Source organism: Lolium rigidum, chromosome 5 (assembly GCF_022539505.1).
Source record: "Lolium rigidum isolate FL_2022 chromosome 5, APGP_CSIRO_Lrig_0.1, whole genome shotgun sequence".
Classification (NCBI taxonomy): domain Eukaryota; kingdom Viridiplantae; phylum Streptophyta; class Magnoliopsida; order Poales; family Poaceae; genus Lolium; species Lolium rigidum.
In genome coordinates, this window is record NC_061512.1 from 188,582,600 (window position 1) to 188,590,709 (window position 8,110).

An 8,110-nucleotide genomic window follows, 5' to 3' on the forward strand; every position below is an offset into this window, starting at 1 on the left:
CGAGCCGGATCCGTACCGACATAGGAGTGACCCGGATCCATGGAGGCCCATGAGGAACCCGGATCCGAGTACTGACGTATATGGAAGGCGGATCCGTGACGTGCACGGCAAGATATTGTACCGTAGTTAGGCATGTCCGTAATCCGGCTAGGACTCTCCATGTAAACCCTAGATCCGTGCGCCTTTATAAGCCGGATCCCGGGAGCCCTAGAGGCACAACCATAACTCATTGTAACAACGCGAAAGCGCCCAGATAATTCCAGACAAGCAGAAGTAGGCCCTGTCATTGTGCAGGTGTTCCGAAGCTGGGTAACTCGCGTACCACCGTCCCGTGTGCACTCCGCCCTATGGCCCCTACTTCTTCTCCCCCTCGTGAGGATCCCTCCTCCGAGGTACCGTCGATTAGGCAACGACACCATGTACCCCTATTATGAATAGTTAGTATTGTTCCATTGAACTCTATGTACCCCTGTTGTTATGTTGAATCTTGTGTTGGTTTATAACTCTGTGTGTGTTTAACTGTGTGTTCAACTGTAAATTTTAGAAGCCTCGATGGTTTTTCGAGAGTTATCGACTATTTTAGCTCATATAGATCATGTATGTGGTTTTAAGTAGCCTCGATGGTTTTCCGAGGGTTATCGACTGTTTTAGCCCATATAGATCATGTATGTGCCTCGATGGTTTTCCGAGGGTTATCGGCTATTTTAGCTCATATAGATCATGTATGATGTTTTAAGAAGCCTCGATGGTTTTCCGAGGGTTATCGACTATTTTAGGTCATATAGATCATGTATGTGCTTTTAAGAAGCCTCGAGGGTTTTCCGAGGGTTATCGGCTATTTTAGCTCATATAGATCATGTATGATGTTTTAAGAAGCCTCGATGGTTTTCCGAGGGTTATCGACTATTTTAGGTCATATAGATCATGTATGTGCTTTTAAGAAGCCTCGAGGGTTTTCCGAGGGTTATCGGCTATTTTAGCTCATATATATCATGTATGATGTTTTAAGAAGCCTCGATGGTTTTCCGAGGGTTATCGACTATTTTAGGTCATATAGATCATGTATGTGCTTTTAAGAAGCCTCGAGGGTTTTCCGAGGGTTATCGACTATTTTAGCCCATATAGATCATGTATGTGGTTTTAAGAAGCCTCGATGGTTTTCCGAGAGTTGTCGACCATTTTGGATCATCGAGAGGCTCTATGGTTATGTAAAACCCTCGAGGATTTTCCAAGAGTTGTCGACCATTTTGGATCATCGAGAGGCTCTATGGTTATGTAAAACCCTCGAGGGTTTTGCGAGAGTTGTCGACCATTTTGGATCATCGAGAGGCTCTATGGTTATGTAAAACCCTCGAGAGGCTCTATGGTTATGTAAATAACAACAACAACTACCAACATAGTCTGAAACTAAATCTTAAGAGCATCAATTGCAACATTTTGAAACAACATACATGATCAGCAAGATAGTTTGGACCATCATTTTAGAACATAGTCTTAACAGGTGCACACATATATAGTTTCACCCATACAGTACAACATAGTCTCAAATTTGAAATGACAACATAGTTTGGACCAATGCACTGACAACAGAGTCTTAAACATGCTTAAACATCAGGTTATGCATCAGGAGCAGGGGCAGGTGGATCCTGGCGATATGTAAACTTCCCAGCTGTCAGATAGCCCTTCATCCTACCTGTTAGAAGTCTCTTCCTTCCACTAACCCTCCTTGGGACATCAGGAGCAGAAGCAGTGCTTGTTCTTGGTGCAGAAAATCTTGGAGCTGCTGGTGCTGCTCTGCCTCTTGGAGCTACTGGTGCTGCTCTGCCTCTTGGAGCTGCTGGTGTTGCTCTGCCTATTGGAGCTGCTGGTGCTGCTCTTGCTGTTGGAGGTGCAGGTACTGGTGGAGGTGCCTCATCAATTTGCCTTGCACTCTATAAACATTCAAATTAAGTGAATATTGTTCAAAAGCAAGTAGTGTACATGGCTTAAACATACAAATATTTTTACCTGGTGCTTATTCTTCCTAACTTGCAGCTGTGGCTTCAGAAGTGCCTGGCAACTAGTGTACCTATGGCTAACAACCTTGCAGTTGCTGCAAGTAATACTAGTGGACAACCATCATCTGCTCTAGGACAAAGAACTATGATTCTATCACTGTCATTCCTCCAGTACTGAAAGTTCCTAAGCTGAGCTATGTGGTATGTCCTTAGAGCCCTCCTGAACTGGTATACATCAGTGAAACAAAGCTTCATACCTATCTGTTCATGTGGGTTTGCCCTGGTTTCATCATACCAAACTCTTTTCTTCATTTTCTTCAGTCTCCTCTTCCTTCCACTGGCAGGTACAAATTTAGACACAAACCCATCATCATCACTGTGTGCAACCTCATCAGGGCTACTCTCTTCATCAGATGTAGGCATGAAATAATTTCCTTCTTCAAATTTAACCACCTCATGATGTGAGCTACTAGTAGGACCACACTTTGCTGCCTTGTTCTTCAGTGGGATGATTTTCTCTGTAATTTCCTCAACCTCTGAATCTTCCTCTGGTTCAAATATCTCTTCAACATCAGTGTCACCTTCAAAATGAAGAAATGGGTCAGCCTTCTGTTCTTTCATTTTTTGCAGCTTGTCCATTATTTCTTCATTCTCTGCATTTTGTGCTGCATGCCTCTTCTTCCTAAGCTCCCTCATTAGCTCCAAATCTGCTACAATAGCTGCCTCCCTCTCAGCTGCTGCTAGTTCAAGTCTATACTCACCATCATAGTACATGTACTCAGCCTCATATTCACCAACCTCATTATCATTTACCTCCTTATCACTGTCATATCCATCTTCCAAGTCTTCATCCTGATCTGATTCAGCAACCTCTTTTCCCTTCCCTTTATTCATGGTGCTTGCTGTGTTGTGTACCAATGTACACAACATCACCGTAGTCTATTGCCACTGGATACACCTCCTCCACTTCATTTGCCATGAAATTGACCCCTAACTTGTTATCTGACAACACAACAGGGACATCAACTACATTTGTAGCTTCAACATCTTCTCTGTTCAAACCAATTGGCCATTCTGCTTTGTCCTTCACCACTGTTATATTGAGTACCTTCTCACTGTCATAAAGCTCAAGCATTTCATGTACCTTGGCCATGCTATCAACTACCTTCATTCCTTCCTTCCCTTTGCCTCTTTCTTTAACATAGTACATGTAGTCTCTGATGCCATAGCCACGTTGTTCTACTAGAGCTAGCAAATTCAATACAGTGATATCTGAACTGCTAATAGTCCTCTCTAAATTATCTTCACCACTAAAATGAAATCTAATCTCTCATATATCATCATCCAAACTGCAAATAGTTGTTCACATTATCAAGACAGAGATGAGAACTGAGCTTACTCGACGCCTATCATGCCTAGTGCAAAGAATCTACAACACCGGTGGTAGGGGAGGGGAGAGAGGAGTGAGCTTACTCGACGCCGCCGCCGAAACTTGACGCCCACCGGTGGCTGGTCTTGCAGGGTGAAGCGACCACGGCTCTCGCAAAAGCGGTGGCTGCTTTCTGCTCCGGCGACGGCTGCCCCACCGCCGCCACGTCCTCGCGTGCGACGCCACAGCCGCCTGCGCTTGCGCCGCCACCGCCGGCTCCGCCTCCGACGGCGCCGCCACCGCCGCCTCCGACTGCGCCGCCATCCTCCGAGTCAGCAGTGAACGCCTCCATCCGTGTTCGAAAGGAGAGACAGAGGCGCTGACCGTCCCAACCCTAACCCTATCTGGGCGCGCGGAGGGGCCCACGTCCGACCGGCGACGGCCGTTTTCTCCTTCCGTCAAACTTTAGACACGTCAGCACAGTGGGTCGGGTCAGATGGTTAGATTCAGTGTCAATTTGCTGCAAACTCGTCATTTGGGTGTTCGGCAAAAAACCAACTCAAATGTGGTGGTTTTTTGTTCCGCAAACCAAAAGTGGTGGTCTTTGATAAATTTGGCCACCAATGTGGTGGTTTTATGCTATTCACTCGATACGAAGCGAATTGCCGGACTAGCTTCTGACCATTCATTGAGAGCGATTCATCCAACGTCACACGGATGGGATATATAAGGGCCCGCACCAGGCACCACACCACACCTCGTCCCCAACGAGCTCGTTGCCGCCGCCGCTACCGTCGCCGCTTGCCGTTGTCGTCGTGTCCGGCCCTCCCCTGACGTCGCTCAAGCTTCTAGCAGCGCTCGCTGGTGCTGCATTGGTTCCATGGACCATACCTCCAGCACGGCCTCGGGATGACGAGGGTGGCGTGGGGCGGCGGCGCAGCCCAGCGGGTGCCAAATCACATCAAGGTTGAGCGCGGCGAGGAAGCACCGCACGCGGTCGTCACGGTTCATGGTTCTTCGTCCGCGAGCTCATGGCGCCTTGACCTCACCCGCCGACGCATTCAGCGCATGGTCGCTGCTTCTCCGCCGAGATCGCCGAATGGTGTGACGCCGGCTGTCGCTGCCTCAATTGACACTGACCGCACGATGCTTCCTAACCCAAATCGTTTTTGCTTCCTTCATAAAGTAATAGTGATTCCGCCGTATCACCTGTATGCTTCTTACGAACAAGGACGTCCTTATGAAAATCCAGCGGTGCTTCACTTCCCGGACCATGGATCATACTAGCGTCACATGTGCTTCCTTCTACCAATTTAATTGCTCCTTGATCCAAAAATAGATCGTCCAAAACTCCAAAGCTACAGATGGAAGAATGGCATGCTTCTAGCATGCAAAATTGTGCTTCACACAGTTTTTCAATGGAACTCCCTTCCGGGGAAGAAGCAACTCCCAGGGCGAAGAAAACGCATGAGGTGTTAGCGGCATATCCGGACATAAATTATAGGAGATTAGGAGGTGTAAGCTGTATGGAGACGTGAATTAGGAAACCGTTATCAGGAGCAGTTTTTACGAGAGAACCATGCAATCCAGCCCTGCAATCACGCATTCACGCCCAACAGCCGCGGGACTGGTTTACAATCGTACGGTCAAACTGCTTCATATCCTACGGCTAAAGGCTAGTCCGATGGAAATCAGATATCGGCTAATAATTTTGTATTAGACTAGGAAACATGCCCGTGCGTTGCACTGGGAGAGAAAAATATGTGCATATACCTTATTGCCGGACACCATTGCATTATCAACGAGGCGATGACTATCACCGGCCACATGGAACTGAAAACTATGTCGTGGGCATCGGGGTTGTACTCCGCATAGCTACTTTTCACACACTCGGGGGTGGCAAAGGAGCAATGGCACTGCCGAAAAAATCAACTGAATTTATCAGTTGTCTAATTATATGAAATCAGTTGCTATATCAACATATAGCTAAGAACATGATATGGCAACCAAATATTGTATGATAAGTGAATATATTCATCTCATGGTTTGATAAGTGAATATATTCATCTCACGGTTATATTGCAACACATGTAGAGCTTACCGGACTTTACACCAAGGGGTGAAAAATTGCACAAACCATATTGTGCTCTTCTCCCTTGTGTAAGGAAGAGATGAATTTGTCACGAACTAACCTGCTTAATGAACACGAACAAACGAGAGAGCATCATGTCAAAGCAACGTTAGTTTCCATGGTGCTAAGAGCAATAGCGTCATGTGACTTATTTTCACTGACAGAATATGCAGCTTAGTAAAGCAAGGGCATTAATTGGATCAAGTGAAGGTAGTCTAACAAAAGCATCAAGGGAGAGGTTAATTAGCAGTTTAGCACCGACGCGCTCGTCAAGCTAGAATCGCTGATGAACCTGGCACACAACAACTGCAGGTGAGTGATTGAGCATAACATTTGGCACTTTGGCTGTTGATGTATTAGGTGAATCTGCATAAACATTGAGAATTTGGTAGCATGTATGAACAGCAAGTCCGACACAGATAAAAGTTCAGCAAATTCAGCAATGCAATGAAACCTACTGCCGAACTCGTTTCACACACGTCGCACCTAAAAAAGTATTAAATCGGATTTACTGATCACTGCTTGCTAGCTAGTTGAATAAAACAATAATTAATTCAGTTAGTTTATTGAGCACCAGAAGAAAGAAACAGAACGACGATCATACCAGTTAATTCAGAAAAGATCTGGAGGACGTTTGTATCTACCAAATTATAGATTATAGGGGCATCCTGGCATCATGTCTTGCAGATACCTATTTTTTATCCCAGCAGAGCACATAATTAAGCGACCAGAGAACCAATTTGGCAGAGTACCGAGCCAGGCGATTGATCCCTGCTTTTACCTGAAAGACGGTAGAACAGAGGGGCTCGAAGCAGTCTAGCAGGTCTGGGTTGATTCGCATGCTGACGACTCCGTCGCCATTCCCACCGACCCTCTGCGCCTCCCTAAGCACCTGCCCCCGCACGCTCCCAGTCTCCGTGACTCCGTGGTGCCTTGTAGGTTCCCTGCTTGAGAGAATGGGTGGCGGTGACCCTGGTGGGGATGAAGGCTAGTAAATCGATTGGTCGCTGTCTGTGAAACCGACGCCCTCCCATCCAGGCCTTGTTTACTTCTCTCGTATTTTTCTTCCCAATAGGTATGGGGATGAGAGGGGATTTGGTGTTCACCCAATCCCCTCAAATACCCCTCCCCAAAAATACACTAGTATGATGGAGAGTTTTTGATTTAGGCAAAAAATGTAGGGATGGAAGGGGATGGGAGGGGATATCTCGGGATTATGTCGTTCAAAACCGGAGAAGTAAACGGACTAGTGGGGATTTTCCGGGATACGAAATAATCCCCTCCCATCCCCATAAATACCCTAGAAGTAAACAAGGCCCCAAGGTGCGCTCCAGCCCGGAGCTTTATGCAGTGGCGACCTCCCTCTCCAGCACCCCTCCCTTGGACGCTCGGCGCCTGGAACGCCGCGTGTCCTCGAGATCAACGGAGACGACAACCGCGACGGAGAATACGGGCGAGATGATGGCATTCCAGGACGGAGGCTAGGTTGCAGACGCTTGGGAACTTGTAAGCGAGGGCGGCGGCGGCCGGGAGCGCGCAGGCGAGGCGGGGATGTTCGAGGTTGGGGGCATCTGGCGAGGGGTTGGGCCGGAGAACTTATGGGAAAGTGAAGGCGTGGGGACGAAAGGCTGAGTTTGTTTGTTTATAACGCTTCGGGATGACTTGCCGGTGGCAGTGTATGTTAATTACTCCCTCCGTCCCATGGAAAGTGTCGGACCCGCTGTATAAATGTAATTTTACAAAACCCCCCCTTAAAATTACAATTCTTTTCCGATCAAGTCCTTCCACCTTCAAATCAAAATCGCTTCTGTTCCGAAGACGACGAGGCCATCCCTGGCCGTCCCCGGCCGTCCTCCGCCGTACGCCTCGGCCGTCCTCCGCCCTCCGTAGTCACCTCTCGCCATCCGCAGCTCCCTCCGCTCGACTAGGAGCTCCACTTCCTCCTCCTCTCCTCCGCACGACCAGGAGCTCCGCCGGTGGGGCGCACAGGAGGAGCTCCGCCTCCGCTTCCTCCTCCTCTCCTCCGCTCCACCAGGAGCTCCGTCGGTGGGGCGCATAGGAGGAGCTCCGCCTCCTCTTCATCCTCATCCGCTCCAGGTGGAACAAGAAGCCTTATTTTCTTTATTATTAGGTATAGAAAAGTGTTACTATCAACCTTGTCTCACCTCTTTGTGTCAAAAAAAAAAAAAAAAACCTTGTCTCACCTCTTAATTTCACCACATTCAATGAGCTACGTGCATGTTGAAAATATGAAAGACATGTGTTAAACGTTATTGGTTTTAATTCCCGTGTAATGTATGAGAGCGAAACATTTTAAAATACATTATATGATAGTCAGAGAAATCAGCGAAGCAAGGTATTGTTTAGCAAAATCATGTTATTTTTTCTTTCTTTTTAGTGAGGTTTTTAACTCTGCTCCAGATTGCATCTGGAGAACTCTGTATTCGTAATGTTTGATCAATAAAGCACTGTGTTCTGAAAAAAAAACTTGTAAGAACTATAAATATTCACAGCAGAGCTTATTGTTTTACTTCAGAGAGAGTATATATATTCAATTATTTTTACCGGCTGAGGCCGTGATAATTTTCCCTTGACCTTCCTGCAAACAAATCG